At 38.7% G+C, this 27508-nt stretch overlaps 1 long non-coding RNA gene across 1 annotated transcript; it reads right to left on the bottom strand.

The window, feature by feature from the left end:
• Positions 1-1554: 1554 nt before the first annotated feature.
• On the bottom strand, positions 1555-13529 carry LOC140599610 (uncharacterized). The gene is made up of 3 exons (XR_012002454.1): positions 12212-13529; positions 6143-6266; positions 1555-2864 (listed from the first exon to the last, which is right to left on the bottom strand). It is a non-coding gene; the product is annotated as an uncharacterized lncRNA (long non-coding RNA).
• Positions 13530-27508: the final 13979 nt, after the last annotated feature.

Below are 27508 nucleotides of genomic sequence, written 5' to 3'. Positions count from 1 at the left end.
ATTGGAGCAGGGAACACCCTTGAAGCTAAGTCTCCAGCAAGCTTAATATTTTCTGCTATTTACCCTGGAGTTCAGTCAAATACATCCACTGTCCCTGTGCAGAAGGCATTGTGATCACCAATGTGATTAATATGCTCCTTTTGCTGTGGCGAAAAAGCTGCCTAAAGCAGTTTTCAATGAACTCTGTAAATGTCTTTTTTTTATGCCCTCCATTGAGCATATGCCTACGAAGTTTAAGTAAACAATGGGTATTTGAAGGTATACATTATATGGGCAAATACATTCCTCCCACTTTTGAACTAGTCTCCCTGTGACGAGGCAAAATTGCAATCCTGCCTGACTGTTCATTGCCAGTATCTTTGAGTTCATGACTCCTTTACACAAACAATGATTAGGTGACATGTTACTTCACTTTACCACCTAAACAATGATGGCAAAGCATGCAGAGGACTTAGGGGATTTTTGCTAGACACACACACAAACTGTTCTCTGCCATCGATTGTGAGTAAAAAGACAGAGCATGCCTCATAATTTGCTGTCCATGTACATCCCCAGGAGACAGATGCAGTTTCTCAAAGTGGCCACACAGTGCTCTAGTTTATGAATGGCTGGCCCTTTCCAAACCGGGGAAGTAGGTGTGGGATATTTTATATGGGGCTCTCTTTTGGTTTAATCTGTCAAAAGAGAAAAAAGAAAAAAAAATGTTAACCTGTAGCAAATCATCCTTGGAAATCAATGCTTGGATGAGCCCTTCGGAAGTGTGAAACAAGATAAGAAGCATTGCGATCCACTCTACAGATTTTAAGATAAACTGCTAGAGTTTGTTGCGCTACAAAGACATTTTACCAGAGTAACAAAGTCCAGGCACAGCACACATGAAAAGGCAGATATTGTTCTGACCTTTTGAAAGTCCTTTGGGGACTCCAATATAGACTTCTTTTCTATTTTGTAAGCTCACAATCCTAAACCAGCTTCATGTGGGGTTTAAAAAAGAAATGCCAATTTCACTTATTTTTTTTGTGTGTCCATTGATTTGTTGCTTAAATTTAATTTTTTTCTCATAGAAATACTGAGGATGGCATCATTTTATAGTAAAAGAAGCCGTTTATTCAAATCTTGTTCCCAGAATCTCACACACTGTGTATGTGTCTGTACATATGTACACGTATATGCATATATGTAGGTTTACATACACATTACCAAGTATGCATTCTTTACGTATAAAGATTCACAGCTACTTACAATTTCCTCATGACCTGGCTCTTTGTGAAAAAAAAAAAAAAATCACAAACAGGGCAAATGACGGTGCCTCATTTTTACCTGTGATGAGACTAATGTATTTATGCTGTAATGTAGCCACTTTTATTTTTTAAAACAAAATAAACTAAAATGAATGATCTTGTTCTCTGATCAAGAATATTGGCTGCATAAACCAAAAATATAGAAAGATACAGAAGAAAATACAGATGCAATATTCTCAAAATATAAAAAGTGACAAGTTACTTAAATAATTGTCTCATATATTCAAAGGATGCGGGAACCGTGTTTGTTTTGTTTACAGAATACTGAATCATATACTTTTAACATGTTAAAAAAATGGATTGATTCCGTGCCACCAAGTGCCTGATCCATTTTAGTAGATTCTCCTTCTGCAAAATGGCCCCTTGGTGACTCTGAGGATGAAAGCTAATAGAGAGTTGAGAGGTTGAAAATTTACCATATGTTAGAACATGTGTACAGCGGAGGTTGCCTTGGATAGAATGTTGTCAACATGGTGATTCTTCAGTCTGTGTCATTTCATCCACACCTAAAGCCCTCAGCAATGTTTTTTGTCCTTTGTTTTCTTCTTATGAGAGAAGCCATTCAAGTGCAGATGTTTGCTAAAACACAATGCATCATACCAAGATTCAAATAATTCACCACTATTAAAGTTTGGTGCATTTTAATGATTCTCTAATACCATTTGCCATACTTTTAATTTTTATTTTTAGCAAAGTAGTATATATGCATGATTTACAAAATAAGACTGCAAAACCGCAGTCGCCTTACCTATTCACCCTTGATTCTTGTTTTCTAAAGGCAACCACTTTCAGCAATTGCTCCTGAAATCTACCTCTATATTTCTAGTAGTATCCTTACAGATTTAATTGTTTTTTCTCCTTTAGATATTATTTTTCAACTTCCTACTGCAGGGAAATAAGTATTTCAGTGTCCTTATATATCCACCCCACGACACACCTATATCTTTTCACTACCACTTTTTCTACGCTACCTTTTCATTACAAAATATGCCACAATTTTAAACAATATCCACAGTTAGTAACTTTCTTGTTTAACATTTGATTTTCTCTAGCATTAATAATTGTGCTGGGTTTTATTTTGTTTTTTTTTTTTTAAATATCTAGCAGTAATACATCCAAGAGTGTGAAACATCATTCAAAAATGTAATACAAGGATAGAGAATTTTTTTTTTTTCTGTAAAAGACCAGACAGTAAACAGCTTAGGCTTCGTGGGCTCTATGGTCTGTGTTGCAGCTGCTCTGCTCAGACTGTAGCAATATAAATAAGTGAGGGTGAGTATGGGAAAGGAAACTTTATTTATAAAAGCAAGCATGGGGCAGGATTTCCCCCAGCTATAGTTTGCTAACCCTGCTCTTCTGGGGGATCCATGAGTTCCTTTAGTTTTCTCAAAGATATTCCTCCTAGATGTTTTCATCTTCTTGCTTCAACCTGGACTTGCTTCTTTCTCCACCTGCTGCATAGCCATCATCCTGACATTTCCCCATTCTTCTATCCTAAGTTGAACTCTTCTTTTCCTGGATCCCATGTCATTCTTGCTTTACATCGTCCTTTCAATAGCTTGCCTAGAAAGAGGGCAGGAAAGTAAATTTTCTGGTTGCATCATTTTCTCAAATGCCTTTATTCTATTCACACACATCTTTGATATCTTTACTGGGTTTAGAATTCTGTATTAGTAATAATTTTCCTCTCAGAATGTCTAACCATATCATTTTCTTGAAGTTTCTAATTATCATTGAGAAATATGACTTTATTCTGATTCCTGGTCTTTTCTTTTTTTTAAAGATTTTATTTTTTTATTCATGAGAGACACACACAGAGGCAGAGACACAGGCAGAGGGAGAAGCAGGCTCCATGTAGGGAGCCTGACGTGGGACTAGATCCTGGGTCTCCAGGATCAGGCCCTGGGCTGAAGGTGGCGCTAAACCACTAAGTCACCCGGGCTGCCCTCCTGGTCTTTTCTATATGACTTATTTTATTCCTGCTGGCAATTTTTTTAGGACTATTCTCTTTTTTCATATTTAGAAATTCTATACTAACACATTTTGTTGTTTTCATCAATGTATTAGAGAATCAATGGATCCTTTCAATATGGAAATGTATATTTATCATTTGTGGGAATATATTTGGAATATTTTTGGTTAATTATCTCTAAAATGATTTTCCTTTCTGAAATTCCTTCCAGTCAAGACCTCCATAATTCATCTTATCTTTCCCCTTCCTCTTTCCCAGCTGAGAATTGCTTCTAATTTTTCTTTATTTCAATACTCGTTTATAAATGCCAACTGGTCACTGTGAAAAAAAATATGAAGCATGAAGTTATATAATAAAATTGGTCATAACAAAGCAAACAAACCAAGCCAAACATTTCCAAGCATGTTTCTCTAGAATAGATATAGAGATTTTGCTTCTCCTTTTACCTACCACCTGGCACAATGCCTGGCACATAGTGAATGTTCAGTGTGTGTCTTGGTTCTATTTTGAAGATAGTTATACAACTTTATTTTTCAACCAGTACTTAAGTTACAGCAGATGATGAAGTAATAGATGAAGAACATATAAAGAATCACAATTAGAGAGTGTAAATGTTCTTTGATGGCAAAGGATCTGGGACCGTACAGAGCCAATTTGCTCAAAGCAGGCAATAACACCATATGGGTCTGAACTGATGTATGCTTCCTAGATCCTTCCTAGGACCTTCCTCCAGAGTAGTGTAGCTTTGGACAACACCTACTGTGCAAAGAAGGATTCCAACAAAGAGCACCCCTGATGTTTAAGGCTGAGATATCATATTAGACATGTGTTAATTAAATTATTTTTTTCTTTGCTTTGTATTTCTTCTTAATTCCTTTGTTTTATTTATTTATTTATTGTGGTCTCTTCCATATCAGATACTTTCCTTAAGTGTTTGATGCTCCTTAGCTATTGTTCATATTTATGAATGATACGCTAGGTAGCTGGTTAGAATGAGGCAGACATTAGTTTGATACTTCTTTTATACAATTCATTTACCAGCTGTGCAAGCCTCAACAAAAATGTAAACTTTGGTGAGCTATACTTTTCTCATCTATAGACTGGAGATACCGAATCTTCTTACATAGCAGTTTGCAATATTTAATGAAATCACATGTGCTAAATGCCTATCAAAACCCAGACTCTTAAAATTTGTAGACTTTTGAAAATTAGCAATCCCTTCTCTGATAATTTGCATCCAAAAGGGTGGTTATATCATTAATTATCTGGCAGATATTAGATCTTAGATCTGACTTAAGAATCAGACAAACTGGAAGATGCTTTCCAAGCAACTTTCTTATTTTATTTATTTATAAGTTAAAAAATATTTGTTGAATACCATCTCCACCTTTTACTAGCTGAGTGAGCTGAGGTCAATTACTAGATGTACCTCATTATCTCTTAGTTTACTCATCTATAAAATCAAAATAAGAATATCTACATATCAAGGTGGTTGTGAAATGGAACAAGACACAAACCTCACAGCAGATTATCACTGAGAAATATGTTAAATGATTAGTTTAAGAAATGAGTTAGTAAGCGGTCACATAGTATGTTTTTTTTTTAAGCTTAGTTTTCTTGGAGTGTGAACTAGAATAATATTAAAATATCTATAAATACACCTCCCTCTAAATGTGCTTGTGTTGAAAATAAATTACGGAATTTATTCAACATATTTGCCTAACATTATGTAGCTACTAAACCTAGAGCTCTGTGGGCCCTTCAAATTTACATCTTCTATGATTATGGGAAATATACATTTATCAATCCTTAGATCATACCAACTGAGGTAAGAAGCTATAGGAAAGGCATTTGTGAAAATAGTATGTCAAGGAAGAGGAGTCTCAGTAGCTTACATTCTGCTTATGAAAGCTGACTTATTTAGCAAGAGTATTTCCCACCTTCACCTTTTTCCTTATGATGTGATTTATCATTAAAAAAAAACTGACTCCTGAGGTCTCTGACCTATTTTAAGACTGTCTTATCTTAAGAGGCATTTCTTTAGTGACTCTAAGAATAAAGCTGAGAGATGGGCATTGAAGTTGTGCCATATGGTGCAACATATGTACAGTTGATATACATGCCTTGAATGGATAACAACATAAAGACACACTTTATATACAGTGTATCATCACACATAAACCTTTCAAAAGAAGTCCAGAATATGTGTGTGCATGCATATAATTATAGGAATACATATGCATAAATGTGCATATATATGCATATGTACATTCTCAGATATGTAAGAGTACAACTAAGAATTTTTTTCATGTGAGAGTTTAAAATATTGGGAGATGCCTGCCTTGGCCATTCTACCAGGTTAATTTTGAACTCATTAATTTATTTACCTAAAAAATACTGACTGAATATTTATTATGTGCCAATATTGAACATACCATTGAATGGCATCACAGGCACTGCAAAGAAGATGATGTTTTGTAACAAAGAGAATGTGTCACCTTCTGCAGAAGATCTTTAGGAAGAAATGGCAGGCTGAATAACATTTTCTACGTTCTCAGTAAAAGTGTTTCTTATCAAATGTTAGTCCCATGGTTAAAGATTGTTAACCAGGAAAAATGTATTTATTTTGTCTACAATTTTTAATGTAAATGTAAAAGGATGAAAAAACTACTAATTTAGTTATGACTTTAAGCCATGACTTTCCAACTACTCTCCAATACAAGGGTGCTCAATTAAACTTTAAAGAATTAAACAGTTACACACATACACATACACACCACATTAACTAAGAGATGATAAAATTGAAGAGGGAACACTGTCTTAGAACTGAAAGTCTCTGTGGAGTGTCCTCAACACCTTCAGAACCCACGTGGTCCATCTTGTAGATAACAAGACACTGTGCCCAACCATCGAGCTCTGATTTCCTTCCTATTTCTTTTCTTTTGGTCTTTTCCTTGTTTGTTGACTATTTTCTTTTACTTAATATTCATTTCCTGTGAAGTAAAGAAAAAATCTCCATATAAAGGCAGTCTATGATACAACCAATAAATACATGAAATCTTGGAGAATGGTGGCAGATGAAGATGTCAATATGAAGGCACAAATGCAGAGTTTGAAAAAGTACCAGCTAATCCAAAAACTCTGAGAAGTCCACATGCCACCCTCATTGTTATATCTGCTGAAAGTATTTCCACCCATTCACAGGTCATTGCGATGAGTTACCTATAAAACTCTCAAATGTGGATCTAGTAGTTTCCTTTGGTGAGATGTGTTCTTCCTCTTAAACATACGAAAACATGTGGATGTGTGATAGAATAGCAAATGAGAAAATATTTTTCTTAAGAAATAAAAATAGCTAGAAAGACAAATGCAGCATATGTCACATATTTCAAATAAATAATTTTAACATAGCAACATATTTTAACACAGCAATATTTCTACACCAAAGAAAAACTTTGAAGTCCATTAGGTATTCAAAAAGTGAAGTCAAGTCCAATTACTTTTTGAGTGATTTTAAGTGCTGTCTTTGCCTCTTATTGACCACAACAAGATATTTGTGATTAATTTGTTATTCCTTCTTAATCATCATGCAAACACTGCAGTGGTTGCTTTGTTTCTCTCAGTATTTATGTAGAGTAGGTACTCAACACATTCATTTAATCAGTCTTCTCCCATCATTAGGTCATACGAGTGGAGTCTCAAGTCTCTCCAACAACTCCTGATCTTCATTTCTCCAGTTAGAGTTGTCATTGCCAAGAGTTATACTTGAGGCCATAGACACAACACTAAAGATCACTTCCAGGTGGTTCCTCTAGTGTAAGAACAGAGTAGAACTTCTATGCAGCCCAAATTATCTGCCAAAATGTCTTCCAAATTACTGAATCTGGTGGCTTTAACTTTTGGGAGCATCAGTGTTAGTCAAAGGTAGCTATGTGGTTAAGATTTTCCTCAAGCTGCATTTGACATATCTCCAGGCTAGACAACAAGACTTAACAATATCAGCAGTGGCAGAAAAATAGCTACATTTATGTAGCAAAATTTTGTGCTTGGCAATGGTTTCTGTAGACAAGATCTGATTTTATTTTCATGGTGGCCTGTGAGGGAGATACATTATTATTTTATTAATGTAGAAATACCCCAGAGAACCAAAGAAGCTTGTGCAAACCATTCAACTAGTAAATAGAAAAATTGGGATTTGAACCCAGATTTATATGATTCCAATTCTATGTTGTAAAACAAAAGGGTGTATTGCCTTTTCCTGCCAGACAGTTCTTGTTAACTATTTCATTTCTGTGAAGATCTGAAACACTCCCCCCAAACTCCCCCCAAAAAGTTTAAAGTTTTGAATTCTTTTTTTATTCTTTCATTCTTCCTCATCAGAGGCAAGTTATTGCCAAATTTTTGCTGATTCTACCTTTAAATACTTGGTTCAGCTATCTCCCCTTTTCTATTTTTACTGCCACTATCTTGTTGAGTTCATTCTTCCTCTCAGCTGGACGCTTTCAATAGTGCATTTAAAAAATTATTTAAATTCAATTTGCTAAAATATAGTATAACATCCAGTGCTCAATAATGCACTAACCCTTGCTTTCCCTTTCAGCAATCAACTTCTCTTTTATTCCATTTCAGAGTTCCTCAACCTCAGTGCCACTAACATATGGGGCCAGATAATTCTTTGTTGGAGAAGGCGTTGTAGGACTTTTCGCAGCATCCTAGATTCTATCTCCTAGATTCTTCTCCTTTTTCACATGTGGTTGTGACAACCAAAAGTGTATCCAGACCTTGAACAATGACCCTGGAGGACAAAATCACCTCCAGTTGAGAACCATCATACACCTTAATCACTTAGTAGTTAAGCTTCCATGTCTTGGTAGTGTTACTCCCTGCTTAGCATGTTTCAACACAAATGTTCCCAACTGATCTTGACTACCTCGTTTCTCCTCTTTGCATCCTCTGCTCCTGCAAATGTATCCCAATTGTTGTAAGATAAATATATCCTGTCTTTATGTTTTTGCCTACCTGGTGCCTACATGTTCCACCTGGATGTATATTCTTATCAGTTTTTCCTCCTGAAATTCCATCCATCCCCTAAGGTCTATCTCAAAAAGTGTCTCCCCTAGAACTTCTGTGATACTCCAGCCAGAAGTGATGGCTCACTTTTCTATACTGTCCCTATTAAGATTTTTTTCTCTTATGGTACTGAACTGATAGAAATCTTCTTTGAATTATAACCACCTATATCCATCGTCCCTAACATACTGCTAGCTCCTCAGGAATAGTTTATAATTCTAACAGTGCCTGGTACCTATTAAGAGTACAATAAATATTTGTGATTGAGTGCTACTTAAAAACAAAAACAAAAACAAAAACCCTCCGAAAGGCTACACTGAAAACATATATTTAATGTCCAAAACTTTCTTTAGTCTATCGACTTACTGGAGTTCTTAGACTCCAAGTAAACTGGGACATGTGCCCCCAAGTTTGCCCCCACACCAAGCTATCTAAGAAACTGGAACACTCATCATGTCAGGGCTGAAGGTTGCAGAGTGATGGAGTTGTGCTGGGAGTGTTAGCAGGTTGGGTGGCAGTCATAAGCAAGGGGGTTCTAGGGCTCTACCTATGATGTGAGGAGGTGAGGCATGGCCTTTTTTTGTGGAGGCTGGTTGTTGATCAAGAAATTCCTTCTGTACAGGCCCTGCTGTGTTTCACCAAGCCAAGGGGTGGACTGATGGAAATTTCTCTGGCATAACATGAGTATCAACTGCTAAGGTCTCATAAAAATCCACCCCAAAATGATGGAATACATGAGCAGTCATTCCTTACATCTTTCAGACCTATGGTGTAAATACTGTGAACGGAGTGGGTAGGGAAGAGGGGCTTTAAAAATGTCTTAAGATCCTAAACACTTGGGCAGGTTCTACTTTAAGGATTGTTATATATAGCCAGCACACAGGTATATGCTACAAATTAGATGAATTAACGTGAAAATGACAACTGGTAAACATGTGAAACCAGTGCCCTTTCAGAGTTTAAATAGAAAAGTGACATTTCACAATGTGCTGCACAAGTCCGCCAGATTGGCTGCAAACCAACCCAAAACACATCCAATACTTCATCCCAGAAGGTCTTCATGAGTGGTAACACACATTTCATACACGTCCCATCAGATGTCTACCCTGAATGTGATGTTGGCACAACATGCCCTGTGCCAGCCTGCCAGGGAACTGCAGGGTTTTGTGGTCTCCAGGCTCTTCTCAGGACTGCCGATTCCAGTTGTCCCAATCACCTTTCACATTAATTATGGATTTTAGTTGATATAAGATTGAAATCTGCCTCATTGCTGGCAAGGTAGAAGGAAAATCTAATTCAGGATTCTTGCATTTTAGATTGTATTTTGGATGAATGTAATGCACACCAATAATTGCAGAATATTGTTTCTCTGAGCCAAGCTTGCAAGAAGAGACTTGCTTATCTTCATTCTTGTCATACACTTTTCCTCCCTTGGCCCCCCTTCTTTTCCACCCACCACGTTCATTTGTGACAGTTGCATTTCCTTTAAAGCACATTTTTTTATCCATATTGTATGTTACTCGAGCTCTTTTATTTGGGATTTTTCACACATCCTTCACATCTTCTTTGCAGCTCCAGTCAATAAGCGCTAAGACCTAAATACGTCTTTGCACTTCATGGCTATTCCCTTATCACATGCATTTTCTGTTGCCTCAAGGAAGACCTGTACAATTTTTGTTATTGGAATCTGAATTTTTTCCCTCCCAAGCAGATGGAGGATGTGTAAATGTGTTTAAAGACTCAGAATAGCATTAAATCTGTTTTTTCCCTCTTCCTACAAAGCCCTGGGAGTCAGAGTATTTCTCAGGCACTCATTAAAAACAAGAGGGGAGAAAAAACAGCAACAATTCTACAACCCAGGGAAAACTGCAAGAGCATGTTACCAAGCCTCTCCTACACATGGACTTTTTTTTTCTGACTAAGGAAGCAACTCCCCATCTTTGGCAAGACAGTATGATTCCCAAGTCATCCATGGATGGAATTACATTATTCCATTATATATTGATTAAAAGATGTAGAGTTTTTATATTGCTATTTGTCAGGGCCCCTTGCTGGGGGATGTATGGGAAATAATGCTGCACAGGGAGCCATGACTTACCCACCTGCTCCACTGACAGTCCTCTGTATAGATTGACTTGGTACATATTAAAATGCATTTCACAACAAATAAAACCATGTTGGGTGGTTAGGTTTTTACAACAAACCATGAAGGCTCAATGAGCCCTTAATAAGATACTCCTCCACTTTTATTTTATACTTCTAGTCCACCAAGCCACTCTTTGGTCATCTGATATACCTGCATACATATAATTCAGAGATAGCTCTTGCTATTCTATACTTTGAAGGCTACAGTCATCCTATTCTCATTGAAGTAGACATCTTTCCTTTCCTTCTTCATGTAAGTAACTCTTAGACATCATTTGTGATTAAGCTTATGCATTGTCTCTTATAGAAAGCTTTCTCTGATTCCTTCCTCACCCACTCACCATCCAGCTGAGTTACATGCGGTTCTCTGGTTCATCATGACCGTGGCAGACATGGTGCCATGCTGTTAGATTAAGATGTTATTAGATTAAGATGTTATTAGTAGCCTTCTCTTTCATTGACTAAAGTTCTTGATTATCATTGTGCCCAAGAAGTAGTAGTTGCTCAATATATTTTCATAAATGGCAACCTAATTGGCAGTCACACAAGTCCTGTCTCCAGGAGTCCTCCTCCAGTACGTTGTCTTCCTTACTTCCTGCCAAACACAGGGAGGTTCTCTTAGAGCTTCAAATTCACTTCTGGAAGACTCTGAGCCTTTATCAGCAAATAAATCTTTAAACTGTCTATGTTTGAAGAAATCCAGTGCCATGAGAGGGAGGGAGAGGGGATTATATGGGAAATCTAGAAGCAGCAGAAGTCCATGCTTGGCAGGAACAGTGGTGATCTTAGATATCTTAAAGTGAACACAGGGTCTCTGCAGAGATAATATAAGGGACACCAACTATCATATACACGTTAATGCCTATAGGTAAGTCAGCTTCTGCGGCTGCACCATTCGATATGGAATGGCGAAAGTTCCATAGACTTTGCTTTAATCTAGGATGATTTACAACACTTACCAACAGATGAAATAAAGATTTCCCATGTGCTAGCAACTCTATGAACCATTCCCTCATAGAGCAATCTCTTCCTCCTCAGACATTTCATAGCTCTTAGTGGTCTTAGTGTCAGTTTATAAATGTTTCTTCCATGTTCCCATGGCACTTTAGCTGCCACTCTTTTGTAGTATCTAACTGCCACTCCCTTACGGCACTCAAAGAGCACAGCATCTTGACATTGGACAGAATCTTTGAACACATCTGGTTTATCCTTCTTATTATACACCTAAGGAAACTGACATCCAAAAAGTAACATGCCTTGCTCAAGTGGTCACAATTAATTAGAAGAAGAGCAGGGATGACAGTCTATATAACCTAATTTCAAGTTTACTATTCTTGCTGTTACATTAACAATCTCTGTCTTGTCACACTTCAAAAATTCTGTCTTGTCATATTTATGTTGAAATATGCCCTATCTTCTTCTTGAAGGCCAGATATCTGTCTGATTTGCCTTGTATGAGTTCAAGTCCAGACAGGAAAGATAGAACATTAAAATTGGTCATTTATATTGAATTTTAGGGACTATTTGCAAAGCCATGGGCAGGGTTTACATTTTCCTTAACAGAAGATAGTGTAGTACTCTAGGACCAGCCACTGTAGGGAACCATTACTACCCTGAAGGGGCAGGGTATGGAGCATTTTCTAGAACATAAAGACGATAGCTCTGTGAGTAAAGCAGCCTATCTAAGATGACCCAGCAAGAAGGGAACCAGGAGAATACCTACCGAACCTTCATTCTTTTCCCACCCTTGATCTCATGCCGGCATCTCTTATTGGCTCAATCTAACAAGAAGCCAGAAGGCAAGAGATCCTGGATGGATATACTCTATGTGCCTTCAGAGGAAGCTGAAAAGAGTGAATAGTGAATCTGGAGGAAAAAAAAATGGGAGGTAAGAGAAAGAAATGCCTGCCTTGTGCAGAGTAGAAGCTCGGAAAGTATTTTAAAATTAAGCAATGTACTTAGTGACACAAAGATTCATATCATTATTTTATATTTTAGGTGTGATGTCTTCACTTTGTCACTTAATTATAAGTCTACTGAGGGTTTCTCACACTGCACGGAGCAACTCTGTGCCTAGCATCAGCATTAAATAAGTATGTGGGGAAAGAAAGATTAACTAGCCTAGATAAACAAAAAGTGAAATCATTTTTTTTTTTCTGGGCAGTAATGAGACAAGCTCTTTAGAAACATGCATGAAAGTCAGACCTAGTCAGTGGAAAAGATTTAACATTCCAGAAACTATCAAAGATAAGACTCTCCTGTTACTTACCAGTCTTCATGGATTTTCCTGCAAGTCATTTCCTCCAACTGTGGTTTCTGTGTTCTCTTCATTTACATTAGAAGTTTGAGGAACAGGAGAGACATAAAGCTACACACTCTTTACAACATTTACTGTCTGATTAAACTGAAACTCTCTTAAATCGCAACACTGTTTACTGTACAACAAGTTCTATTGTTATTCAATTCCCCCAGGTACTAAATTCAACTAAGACATTTAATATGGCTACTGGATGTACATGCACTGGAGTTATTGCTTGGGTAACAGATTCTTTAGAAACTCCATATCTATAGCAAATACTGAAAAAGATATAAAACCTGATAAAAATTGGGGAACTGTTAGAGACATGTTATTTTTCCTCTAGAAGAGTAAATATGTAAAGAGACCAGCTTCATCCTTTAAAGGGTTTTTAAATTTTTATACAATATTGTCCATTCAATTCTACTACTTCTCTTCCCATTAAGCATACTGCCAAAAGTTGTCCACCAGGAAAGATGACCCAGGCAATTCATGACCACAACATTTTCTAGCAGCTAGAGACAGACAGAGGAGTCAAGCTCAAGGCTCAGCTGTGTGACAGTTCACATGGGATGCAAAGGTCTCTCTTTTGAGTTCATAGCATCTTTCCTTATTAGCCAGCTAGAAAAAAAGAGAGAACATTTCAGAGGGTAAAAGGCAAAAGAAGGTGTAGTCATCTCCTGGGTGATTATTAGAGGTAAAAGTGAGGGACTTTGTATGCACATCTCCTTAGGAGACTTCTAGAGCCCTCAGATGGAGGCCTAAGACCTAAGACCTTCTATCCTGCTCCCTTGTCCTGCTCTGACTGAAATCAACAGGATTCATTCAAGCCCTCTGAGGATAGAATCCAACTCTATGTTCTAAGAATCAGGAAACCTACACAGGGCAGAATTTTCTTTTTCTACTTTTAGGGGTATTTCCTCCCCACCAATTGTGTATGCATTTCCTTACCTTTTTCTCTCCTCCTTGTGGATATCTGCTCTCAGGAAGGCTAGACACAAATGAATGAGCAAGATGTATTATATGTGACTACCTAGGGCAAGAAAATGACCAATGTCCATATGAGACAGGCAAGAGGCTCTCTATTCAATGTAAGGAAAGGTTTTTGAGAACAGAGTGGGTAGACTCAGCTTTGTATCTTTTGTTCATTGCCTGGTGCTGGGCTGTTTCTGTCAGAATCTTCCAGGAAAACAGAAATCACTGTAGGTATTCTGAGCAGCAAGGAATTTAATACAGGGCATTAGAAGCTTGTCCAACCATTAGGATGGCTATGAGTTAAGATCAGGGAGATCTCTGCTGCCTTTGAAGAAGTCTAGAAGTACCAGAAATGTAGGCGAGCTGCCACCAAAAATCTCAGTTGCTTGTGGCACAAAAGCAGATGGCCATCAGGAGAATGTTGGTGAAACCCAATGGCCCTGTGCCACCCACCAGAGCCTACTTTCCATTGCTACTCATATGGAGTGATGTTTTCTCTTTCTTTCTTGCCTTCCAAGTCTCACAGAGATGCTTCTCAGTAGGATAATTTCAACTGAATAAGGCGACTGGGTTTGTTACTGAGAAATAAGAGATAATATCTGTCAACAGGCAGAGTAGAGAGAGACTCAAAACATATTTGCTAAATTAATGAATGAATAATTGAATGGAAGAATGGAGGGAGGGATATTTTCTCAAAGAACAGGCCGCTATTGTACAGAGATTGAGTCCAGAGTCAGGCAAAGAATAGGAGTCTGGAAAGGCCCTTTTGTTCTCTCTGATCTGTGGGTCTCATGCTTGAATTGATTACACTTTACCAGGCCAGAGCTCTCTTTTCCTTAGTTCAGGGAACTGAATTTCTAATTTTAGAATTTTAGACATTTTCTAATAGGCCGTGAAAAGTTTGAGAAGGCAATATGGAGTCCTTCCAAAATCCCTAAACTTTCCATGATGCTTATCACCTAATTCCACCTACCAATGAAGAATGCTCATGTAACAAAGCAAGACACAACTGTGTGTGGACACACACACACACACACACACACACACACACAGATTCACATACTCTTCTCCACTTATACTGTGTTCAGAGATTAGCCCTAATTTAGAAAGCTTTATGAGAAATGGTCATCTCACATTAGACACAATTTTACCTTTGTTACACGTAATTATCCATCATGGTTAATAAACGTCTATGGATATGTAGTAATGGGAAGAATAGGTCCTCAGGGCTAGACACATGGATTTCAAATACCAATTATTACAAAGGTTTCCTGAGTGACAATATATGTCTTTCCACCTCTTAGACTCTCAGTTTTCTTAATTTGAAAATTGAGGGGTTTGAAATGTATAATCTCTGAAGCTGCTCCAAGGTTTCAAGAGCTATGTTATTATAATTTAATTATCATCCGTGTGGAAAATGTGACTATTAGCCATTACTAACGCCATGACCTTACTTGAATGCCATTTGCATGACCTCCTAATTCTTTCTTGACCACTCATTCTACCATGTTGGGATTTGTGATGGGATTATAACCTAAGGTTGCTAAAGCTGTTTCAGTTCCTACACAATGTTCTCAGCCTATAAAGCATCCTTAAGAGAAAAGAATGTATTGCTTTGTCACTAAAGAAACCTTATTGGAAGACCACAAATTTCTATCTTCACTCATCTCATCACTGGGCCTGAGGCGACATTAGGTAATACTAGAATAGTATTAAAATGATATTTGGCCAGAGATCAATAGTATAAATATACTGCCTTGGCTCAGGGCTTTGTCCTGTCAACAAGTACCCTAAGGGAAATATATATACAAAGAAAGCTAAAGCAAAGTAACAATTCATTATTTGGAATTTTGATCCCAAACACCATTAAGTTCCACCATGTGGAAGCCTCCTTTTACTTAAGGCTTCTTGTAATTATATAGGCCCAACTACTCTTGAAGCAAAGCACTGCTAGAGAATTGCTACATCTATTTCACTCCTAATGCATAAATCCTACTCTCACATATTACCACTATGTTAAAAGGCTAATCCAAAATTCAACTGCCAGAGCCTTAGACACTAGAACTAGAGGGAGCAAAGACAGGAGGAGATAGTTTGCTCCCAATGCCTGGGGTTAACCCTAGACTATAACAGGGAAACAGTCTAATGTTGGGATTCACAAGAGAGGAGGAGGAAGAAGAGCAGGAGATGGCTGAGACTGTTTCCCCTTGACCTCTGGGAAAGAAGGGAGAGACATCTTGCCCAAATGTGTTTAATCTCTAATCGTTTTGAATTCCAACCATAGAAAACTGTGGCTCAAGCCTGGCCACATATTTTGCAGGGCCCAGTACCAAAGGAAAATATAGGGTCCCCCAGCCAGAGGTAGGAAAGGCAATATCTACTTCCCACAGGCCCACTGCCCTACTCCATGACACACAAGCAACCCCCAAGGGCCTGCGGTCTCCAAATGGGACATGACAGTTACAAATCCCTAGGTGGAGAGCACTAGGGAGAGGGGAGGCTGGGCAGGGCCCTGGGAGTCTGAGGGCAGCGAACAGGTAGCAGGTAACCCCCCTCCCCCAGCCCCAGGGGGGCACAAGAAAGCTTGATACACTGTGTTTTTGCCAAGGCTCCAAACCCTGAGCTCATGTTCCACTGTCCCTTTAGACTTCACTTACACAACATAAATTCAAAGATAAAATTATTAAGAATTTCAGGACAGTGATAGCAGAGCATTAAACCCCAAGTGCAGGGCCCTTATGGGCAAGGGGCGCTGTGTGCCTACAATGATTACCTGCCCATGAAGCTAGCCTTGCCGCAGCCCATCAAACTTCCCCAACTAGGTTAATGCTCCTTCCCTCCCAAGAGCGGTAATGTCTGGCTGGGCAGGGAGGAATGGATGGCTGTGGAAAGCAAAATGCTCTCTGTAGGCCACAAATGGGACAGGCTGGAGAGCTCAGAACAGGCTAGTTCCACCAGCCAGCACCCTTACCTGCTTCTCCCATCATAAGGCTCTGGGCAACTAATGACTTCCTGCAATCTCCACCTTGGTTCTAGTTGGCAAGCCCCATCTAACCAGGGGGAGGTTCTGCAGTGCCAAAAAGGATCATGGACTTCAGAACCAGGGAGATGTGGATTCAGATTTGACTCTGGTTCAACCAGGTATAGACTATTTGACCTCTTTGAGACTTAGCTTCCTTGAATGTTGAATGCAGATACTAATACCTCCCTTAGAGCTTATGTAATAAAGAGCCTGGAGTCTAGTAGTACCGTATCTGTTTTGGGTGGTAGCAACCTCCATCAGCAGGGATTTTGCATAAGGGCTTTCAGCATCATTTCCCACAGCTGATGCCTCCTCTCAAGAACCTAATCCTATCCCAAAATGGCTCTCCAGGGCTTTTAGCAGCTACATCATCAGCCAGACCCAGCCGTGCCCAGCACCTCTCTTGCCTGGGACTTCTGGAGTGCACTGGTGCCTTCTGCTTCCCTGAAGAGCTCTAGACAGATGGAAAACTCGGGGGGGGGGGGGGAAGGGTTGTTGTTGTTTTTTGTGTTTATTTTTTTTTAATATCATCCCTCTGTTCTTACTGAGTTCTGGAAAAGTAGTGACAAGGTGGTATCACCCTTCAAGAAACTGTTGAGAAGGTCTCAGAGTAGCATTAAGAAAGGAAGAAGTGTCTGTCTCATGATGGTGCCACACATCTGTCTCTGTAGTCTCACTGGGCTGGGTTTTGAGTCTCCTGACTCCTGAGTCTCATAGCTGAGATGTTTCCAATCTCTATCAGGTTCTTCTCCTAGAGGATGGATGCCAGTTGTGCTCTTCTGACAGTGTCTGAACTCTGTGTTTTAGGGGATTAGGGATTGGCAAAAGTCCCAAATCCCTCTTTGCATAAGCTCCAAAGAACTCAGGAATGCCTATGCAGATAGGACTTGCAGAACAATCTCTGTATTCTGTTCTTTCCCAAAATAGCTTTGCAAACTCAGCTTTAATAGTGCTCTTGGACTATATTCCGTGTGCCTATATACATATTTTTTCTCTGCTTATGTCACCCTCACAGCTAAATTTCAAACCCCTGAGGACTATTCTGGTAGTCAGCCTTGAACGGACGCCCTTGCCTTGGTAGGAGCTCAGTGAGTGCTTGCTGATCTAGTTTATACAGGTCAAAGCTCTGAAGTGCTCCTAATCTGAGAGATAGGTTGTCATTTCACTGTCACATTCTTTTGTTTTGAAGAGGATCTGCCATTGTGGATTCACTCTTCGGCATTTGGACCAGGGCCTTTTATACCAGAGCATAGATTAATGTGCGTAGAAATCATCTGGGGATCCTGTTAAAAGTTAGATTCTGACTCAGTAGTTCTAGGGTGGGGCCTGGGACTGCCTTTTTAATAAGCTTCCTGGGTGATACCTATGCTGTTAGTCTGAGGACCATGAGGATTTTGATAAAGCTCATTCGACAGAAGGGAAAATAGAAACAGTAAGAGGAATGGAGCAAAAAGGGGAGGCCTCACTTGTAACTCAGGCTCCCATCGTGCTCGCTGAGCTTCAGGGTCCTCTAGATGGGGTTTCTGGCCCCTTTCTCTCCTCACTTCTCAACTCAGGCTCTAACTATTTTCTTTGGCTCTCCAGACCCGATTTGGAGACTCAAGGCCAAAAGTCGACATTTTCATGACAGTCCCGCTGGAGCCCCACCAGAGTTCAGAGTAAGGTTAAATTTGCTCTGGCTGGGTTGCTGACAATCACTTTTGGGTGCCCAAACCCCCAGACTTGAAGATGGAAATATAATATCTCCCAAGGAAGCACTTTTCTTGAGTCCATGAATAAGACAGCGTGTATTTTGTTGGGTCTAATTTCAACTCTACTCTCTCCATGAGGCATGCCTGCAAGGCAACAGTGCTCGTGGCTGAGTGATACCAGAAATGTAGCAGGAGTTAGAAAAAAGTTGGAACCTGTGTTAAAGTAGAGAGCTATTCATAGCAGCATAAATGGCTACACTGAGCCTGTGCTTCTTTTGCTATTATCTAGGATTTTTAAATTATGACATTATTTGTTTAAGAAACATAGTCAAGAGTCTCTCTCTCTCTCTCTCTCTCTCTTTCTCTCTCAATTCCTTTAGCACTTAAAGGAAACTTAAAAATAAAATACAACTATTTACAAAGTTATCATTGGCGTGGAAAGATTGGAAAGGGATGCATCTGCCTGGTTTTAAAATTTCATCCTAATGTTCACTGCAGAGAAACAATATAAATAGTATTAACACAGGTGATGTTACCTAACAAGGCCATGGGATTGAAGATATTTCCCTAGGATTGTTTTAATAAAAGTCTGCCACATTATTATTTTAGTTGCTGGAGGAAATTTTCTCCCCCATGAGGAGCAATAATTATTGGCCCTGTACATTTAATAGAATCTGTAGAGATTTTGCTTCCAGGAAGCCCCAGGGAAGAGCACCTTTTAAAAAGTGGGTGCACTAAAAGAAGTGCAGCTGAAGCAGTTTGCAAAGATGCAATAATTCAATACTAAATTTAAAAAAGTTATTCTGAATATTCCATGTATGTAAACTGAGATGTGAGAAATGTTAATACTTAATTATTCTACCTTTGAATTTACAGTCTAATCCCAATCCATAATATAGTCCAAACAGAATAAGGAGGATATAGCAATGGGATAGTGGGAAGTTCAATTTATTCACTAATATTTAAAAATGTATTTTCTCTCTCCTTACCACGCATAAAATGTAATGTCTGATTTTTATATTCCCAAACACTTAAAAGTTTTCTCTTTCTCACTCCTCTTAATTCACATACCAGCTGAATTTTACCAATATAACCACAGGAAAGAGCTTCCGTTTCTGCATGGAAAAAATCTTTAAAACAAATAAATAAAGGGAGGACATACATTTTCACAGCACCATAACAGGTGCTTGGGGGTTCATACATCTTGCCTAATTCAGACCCTCTGTTTGAGTGGTGGTCTTTTTTCAGCAATAATTTCTAATCAATGTACAGTTTACTGGAACAGAAAAAAATTTACATTGACTGGACAACCACAAAAAGAATTATATGGTGTTTTGCTACCTGTGAGTAAATAAATATGCTTTTGGCATTCCTGGATATCTGATCCATTAAGTGAACCAAAACAACCATTCGTCCTGCTTTTTTTATGGTTTAAATAAATTCTAGAAACCTATAACAGCACTCAAGGGTGAGTACTTCTGTGGTTTAAGCTGCAGGAAATATTACTGTGTAGCATAAAGTATAGCAAATGAGATGTCAGGAGATGGGAGTCCCCCCCCATCTACCACTTACAAGTGGTGTGACCCTAAGCAAGTCACTTTGCCTTTCTTAATTGCAGTTTTCTTATCTGCAAAGAAAGAAATTTCATTCATTTATTCATCAAATATGTACAGTTAATCTTTTAAACAAACTGGTTTGAAATGTGCAGGTCCACTTTTATGTATATATATAATATATATATATTATATATATAAATATAATATTATATATTAAAATTTATATATATATATATAAATATAATATATATAATATTTTTTCTGTAAAATATATATATATAGGGCAGCCCAGGTGGCTCAGTGGTTTAATGCTGCCTTCAGCCCAGGGCCTGATCCTGGAGACCCGGGATCGAGTCCCGTGTCGGGCTCCTTGAATGGAGCCTGCTTCTCTCTATGCCTGTGTCTCTGCCTCTCTCTCTCTCTCTCTCTCTCTCTGTGTGTGTCTCTCATGAATAAATTTAAAAAATTTAAATAAAATATACATATATTTTACAGAAAAAAGTACTGTAGAGTACTGTAAATGTATTTTCCTTGTGATTGTCCTAATTACATTTTCTTTTCTCTAGCTTACTATATCGTATGAGTACAGAATATAATACATATAGAACATACAAAATATGTGTTAATCAACTGTCTATGTATTTGGTAAGACTTCTGGTCAATAGTAGGTTATTAGTAATTAAGTTTAGGAGGAGTCCAAAGTTTGTGTGGGTTGGGGCCCCTGACCCTCACAATGTTCAAGGGTCAACTATATGGAGCTCCTATTGTACCAAGTAAATTTATGCTATAGGAACACTTTAGTGAACAGAAAAACATGGAGTTTGAACCATCTTGGTATAAATATTAGACTTTAGAACCTACAGTCTAGATAATCCATAATTTTTTTCCCAGAACTGAGACTCAGTACTTTATTTATTCCCAGAGCTTACTAGAAGGTGAGCACATGAAGTGGCAACAATTAAGGTAGAGAGAGTTTGGGGGGGGTGGTTAGTTGTTTTATGTTTTTGCAGCTTTACTCTTGCTTTCGCAATTGACAGTATGGGAATATCTGTGCACACATATGGAAAACCAAAAAGCAGTGGAAATTTTTTCTTTTTTTGTACCTCTGATGACTCATTTCCATCCCTTTCTTTTCTACATCCTGACCCTTCACCGTAAGTCTCATAAGACCCTTGAGACCTTGCTATTCTTAAGCCTCACCTCTTCTAAACAGGACAGCAAATAAAGATTGTTATTTTGCACTTGTAAACAAGGAGATACCTATTTCAAAATGAGGCAAAGAAGAGACTTAGAAAAAGTTTCCAATATCAGGAGAAGTCTTCTTTCATTAAGACCATCTTATTTCTCTGCTACACCACTCAGCATGAGAAAATAAACTGGGTTTTGTATTCTTAAAAAATTAAATAGCAAATGGAAATAATCTGGCACCTCAACCTGGTACCAACAAACGTTGGGAAGTAAGAGATCCTATCCGGTTCATGCCAGGTACCTATGCTCTGATGCAAAAAAAGAAATTGACTGAAGTCCTTCCTCTTATAAATATTCTGACTGGTGGTGGAAAGATGTGGAGGAAGTCAGAATATAATCTGACATTTGAAAGTCCGACGGGCACTGAGGTGGACACTTGACGGGATGAGCACTGGGTGTTTTTCTGTATGTTGGTAAATTGAACACCAATAAAAATTAATTTAAAAAAAAAAGAAAGTAGACAAATGTGAAGGGTGCCACGGTAAAGGGAAAATCAAAGCAATTCATCCTGAGAGAGTCAGAGAATGTATGACAGTTAAATTTATTTTTGAACTGGATGCCTGTGTCATGTCCCCAGTGTCTAATGGGGTAAGTTACACTTCCTAGAACATCAGTCCAGGCCCTGGACTCGACTGGCCACCCTAAGACAGAATCCCAATGAGAACCAGAGGTCAGTGTGAGTCCAAAGCTCCTTTGCCCATTTCCATCAGCTCACAAAAAAATCCCTTTGAACACTAGACCCAGACACCATCTCAGGATGTTCGGGAAAGGGAGTAGAAATCTGAAAGGCCAAATTTATCCCCAAAGAGACTGAGGAAAATAAAAGATACCATTTATACCAGGCAAGAACTGAAAGATATTATCAAGTTAAAGTACTCCAGCATCTCTGCTGCCAGGTGAGGGGAGTTTATGATGAAGAAAGAATCAATTATAAAAAAATAAAGGAGCCAAATGTTCTCTATATATCTGAATTGCGTTTGTTACATTTTAAAACCTGTTATGTCTCCTGCCACATTTTAAAAGCACCTAAAATTGCACATGCCCAAAACAGAAGTCATGAAGATTTCTCATCCACAAACTGGGGCCTTGTACATTATTTTCTCTAGCAGTGGCACCCCCACCCATCCAGATCTAAAATCCTAAAACCTATGAGTCACTTTTCCTTTTATGAGAAACCCACCCCATAATGATACTGAGTTTATTTACTAACTACATCTTGAATTTTTCCATTTTATCTCTCTTTAGAATCACTATATTCTCTCTGGCATTTATTTCTCTTTTTTTCCATATTCCAGCCTGAGATAACACTAAAAATGAAAATTCGATCTGATCACCGACCACAACCGTGTATCCCCTTCCCATCTCCCTTAGAATAAACATGAAATCTGTAAAGCCTCCCTTCCCACTACTACTTCCTACTAGTCTCCTCTGCTCTGTGCACTCACGCTTCCTTGTCTGTCCTCTGGTGTCTGCAACCTCACACTACACTGTGTATCTCACTGTGGAACACCTTCCCACACTATCCCTGGTCCCCTAATTGTTATCCTTCCCTGAGATCCCAGCTTCCTCAGAGAAGCCTCTGGATCTCCAGCCCAGGTGAAATATTCTGCTACGTGCACTCATACTGTGAATACTTGAACCCTCCTTTCACACCATCTCTCATGGAATAGGATGAAGCCACATCTAACTTCACATCCCACACCCAAGGCTGGCACTCAACGAATAGAGAATTAATGAAAGGATTTACTCTCTTCCTAGTGGATGGACTTCTCCTGAGGTTGTCTCTTACATTTTATAGTACAAAATTGATTTTGGAAAATCCTAGCTAATTTCTCCCCTCCCCCACCACCCTCTCTCCAAACTACAGATTTAGGTAAATAGGGATCCCAGTGGGAAACAGGAAAATAATGAATACATTATTGTCTATTTCCATAAATTCTAGAGGATAGCTCTTAAAAATATGTTTTTCCCCTCTGTTAATAACTAGACGATAAAAGATACAAGTCTGAAAGGAATTTATGTCTGTCTACAAAATTGTCAAGGAGGCTGATTGAGGCTGAAATTATAGCACAAGAATTTCAAATCTAACTCCCCCACACTGAGGCAACTTTCCCTCCTCCTTGCAACCCTATTTTAATTGCTTCCTTCTAAAGTTTCAGTCATTTTCTCCGGCATTACCCAGCTCTTATACTAAATGCTGAAATGAGTATAATACTTCGTTTAACCTTGGTTAGTAATGTTCAGGCAATCATTTCCAGTTCTAAACATTAAGTGTTAGTTTGGTACAGAACTGCATGGTTGGGTAATTCCAGTACCGCCAGTGATGAGGGCTAGCTGAGAACTTGCATTCATGCTTTGACCAGACTCTGATTTATATTTGTATAAGTGAGTCATATCTCCAATTTTTTATTTTAAGCTGCTATAGTCTTGCAGGCACACTGAAAGCTTGGGTCCAGTCTCACCCACAAAGGACCTGATTTCAAGCGAGGAGAAGCAATAACTGCACCATTCCAACCACACACACCTCATTTACTTTATTTCTATATGAAAATGTGTTCCACGCTCTAGCAATAGATGGATATCAAGACGGAGGAGTCTTGCATTTCTCATTGAGGTTAGCTCTTTGGGCCATAAGGATGACAGGAGATAAGCAAAGAAACCATTCCTGGGTTTAGTCTTTGCAACTACTTTAAAGTTTTGAAACTCTCCACTTCCAATGAACTGTCACCACTACAGAGTAAAATTCTGAGTGCTCTGGATGAAGATCATGCAGAGGCAGAAATCCCAGGGCAAATTTGCCCCAAAACTTTTCCAAGGTTCCTGATTGAATGTTTATGTGTAGAAATGTCATGGCCTGAATTCAGAGACAGGTAAGCCCACGCACTAGCCACAGGTTTCCCTCAATCGGTGGACTTTCTTAAAATTAATCCCATTGCTCCCAATGCCAAAGTGATGTGTGGGGTATTCAGAGGACGTTCATGGTAACAGCTCATAATGGCCATTGACATTCATTCCTTCATAATGAGCTCATCTGCCCTCAGTTGCTTCAGATGGTAAAGCAGAAATATCAAAGTCTCTTGCTATACCCACCAAAAGTTTTGTAATTATGACTAAGCTTCAGTCAGCTTGCTTTATAATAAAGCCATGGCTGAAAAACGACATGCAAAGACTGAGAATCACTTACTTGGGCAGCTTCATAGAAGGAAGACTTCAAAGTTATGCTAATTAGAGGTATTATAGCCTCAAGATAAAAGCCTTCTAATGAGCTAATTTTATAGACATAGAACTCTTCAATGTTGAATCACTCTGCACTCAGGCTGCATACTTGGGGCTGTGTGTATTTGTTTCTACATCAGCACCTCTTTTACACCTCTTTTATACTAGAGAATTTTTCCTGACTACCAATCAAGATACTTTACCAGAAAAAAGTACATAATAAAAAAAATGCAAAAGAAAGGACTTATCAATCCTGACATGGTATTACCTTTCAGGAAACAGGAAAAGTCAGAGTCAGACAGCCCAGAGAAAGAAAATCATGAGTGGTAAAAGTCATTCATTCTTCCCTCATTCAAGGATTTGTTGATATTCAATTACGTAAAAGTTATCATAGTTAGCTGTGTGAGCACAAGCTCCCCAAGAAGCATGAAAGGTTCAACTTATCACAGTGAAAGTTGGTATACTGCCAGGACATCCTGCAAAAGAACCTGAGAAGAGGTGATTAGAAAGGAGAGAAATGTGGGAGGTGAGAAGTGGGAGCTGAAGAGGTCAGGGCAGAGGAGGGAGACCGCCAAAGAGGTGAAATCCATCCTCTCCTCCAACCTCACCTCAAGAACACGAGGAAGAGCTCACCACGGTGTGCAATGGAAAAAAGTCTCTGCAACCACAACCAAGAAATATCGGGAGACGAGAAGCAAGAACTAGAGAAATGTGGGGATAGACTGACACTGTTAAAGGAAACCTGTTTCCAGATGGTATCAAGAGAATTTTAAATATCATAAGAAAAAAAAAACCTGTTCTCCAATATGCATCTCAGACCACATGTTGAATAGGATGAAAATAGAAACTTATATCCTTTTAAACAGTGATTCTTTTAGCTTGATCCAGGCTCAGGCACAGAACTGGGTGTGGGAGAATCTAGGGACCCTAGAGTGGAATTTGGACAAGAAGTAATTCCTCTGCAAGGTAGTTATAAGATCATTCTGGGTTTAATTTTCTACTCTTTAACTTTTTGAGGAATTCTGATACTATAAATTTCTAAGGGTGGAAAAATAGCCCTGTTGAAATGGTAGCATATGGGGAAAGAATTTTGATTATGCTTTCTTCAAATATGAGAGTGCTTCTTCAGCTGCAACATTCTGGACTCTTGAAAATGTAGTTGATTCTTATAATGTCATGAGAAAGGAAACTGCAACAGATTGAAGCGAGACAAGTTTTAGCATTATTTGAGGACTTAACAGATCAAGTATTTTAAAAAGGAGTTTGGACCAATGCCAAAAATGCAAGAGAGAGGGAAACAAAGAGAAAAATTATTTTAAAGTGTATTTAGGATCCATGTCTCTATAAGCATGCTCTTACCTGTATTTTTTGGTTGTTTGGGGAGTTTATGAATCTTAGCTGGTCCTAATTGTTGATCTGAGGTTTTAAAAACACTTTCAACTGTCCCCACTCAAGGGAGGAGTTGGCATGAACAGGGAGGGATAGAGACTTAGGAGGATAATCAGAGGTGTAGGTAAAGTGCTTTGAGTTCAATATGCATCTCAAATTAATGCCCACCTCAAAGAGAAGAGATTTATTGAAGACACAAAACCTTTTACTGAAGGAAAAAATGCACATGAGATTCATTTACTACTTAAACTCTCCCACCTCTGAGTCTGTATATAGAGTAAAGCATTTTGGTAGCAAAATGCAATCATTTGCTCTCCCACATCATATTTGCTCTTCAGGGGGATTGCATTTTAGTATGCAGACAGCCAGGAAAGAGATAAACCCAATGCAGGATGATGATGATGATGGTGATAAGGGTAGAGTTGTGTACAAGGTACCTTGGAGCATAGAGCAGAAATCTACATGACTTGGAAAAGACAGGGAAACTAAACAAAGCAGGTGTCACTTGAGATGCATTTAGAAAGAAGAGTAAGTGTTTTCCAGTTGACCAAGAGGAAGAGAAGGTCATTCCAGGCGGCAAGCATAACACAAGACACAGAGAAGCCTATGTGGTTTAGGGTAGTCAGAGAATTAGAAATGGTTAGATACAGGAGGTTGAGGAAAGGCAATGACAAGAGATGCAGGTAAACAGATTGGTGGGTAGAGCCCAGATTATTAAAATGATGCTATGGATCCCTGGGTGGCGCAGCGGTTTGGCGCCTGCCTTTGGCCCAGGGCGCGATCCTGGAGACCCGGGATCGAATCCCACGTCGGGCTCCCGGTGCATGGAGCCTGCTTCTCTCTCTGCCTATGTCTCTGCCCCTCTCTCTCTCTCTGTGTGTGACTATCATAAATAAAAATTAAAAAAAAAAATAAAGACAGCTCTTCTTTAAAAAACAAAATAAAAAAAAAATAAAATGATGCTATGCAGGTTGTTTTACTCTGTAGATGATATTAAGATGTGGAAAGTTCTTAGAAAGAGAATAACATGCCCACATTTTCAGCTTTGGAACACACTTGAGCATGTGTCTGTCAGAGCCAATAGATTTCCCATTATATGGCTCAGTCAAAGTAAGATTTCTCAGTAGCCTTTGAGTTTACCTTCAATGTGTCAAATGTTCAAGCTTTTCTCAGAAGTTTATGAATCAATGTATATGACTTGCCTCTAGAAAATTCTTAGCCTTGATCTCTTTAGGTAAATAAATGTAAGCAGACACTGATCTCCAGAGGAACAAAAAATTAACTATTGGGAAAAACATATTTAATTTTATATTCTTACCTACTAGGAAAGAGGGACCATTTGCAAGATCATTCATTTTTCTGGCTCCACTATTAGGAGTACTCAGGGTGTCAATACATCGGTAATGGGCCTCATTTAATTTAGCCGACTGTAACAGTTATCAGGAACAACACGTCTTTATAAAAATCATCTTACTGGCAAGTCCCTAGAATTTGTTGTTGCCTCAGGTTGTCATAACTAAGCAAGAAGAAGGAGGTTAAATTAAGATGGTGAGCTATTCTTAAATGAGATTGTCAGGTCAATGACATCCCCAGAACCAAGGAAAGTGTTCATGAGACTGGGAAGTAC

This window comes from Vulpes vulpes, chromosome 1 (genome assembly GCF_048418805.1).
Source record: "Vulpes vulpes isolate BD-2025 chromosome 1, VulVul3, whole genome shotgun sequence".
NCBI classification, from domain to species: domain Eukaryota; kingdom Metazoa; phylum Chordata; class Mammalia; order Carnivora; family Canidae; genus Vulpes; species Vulpes vulpes.
The sequence above is the reverse complement of the archived record's forward strand: the minus strand, read 5'-3'. Positions and strand labels throughout refer to the sequence as shown.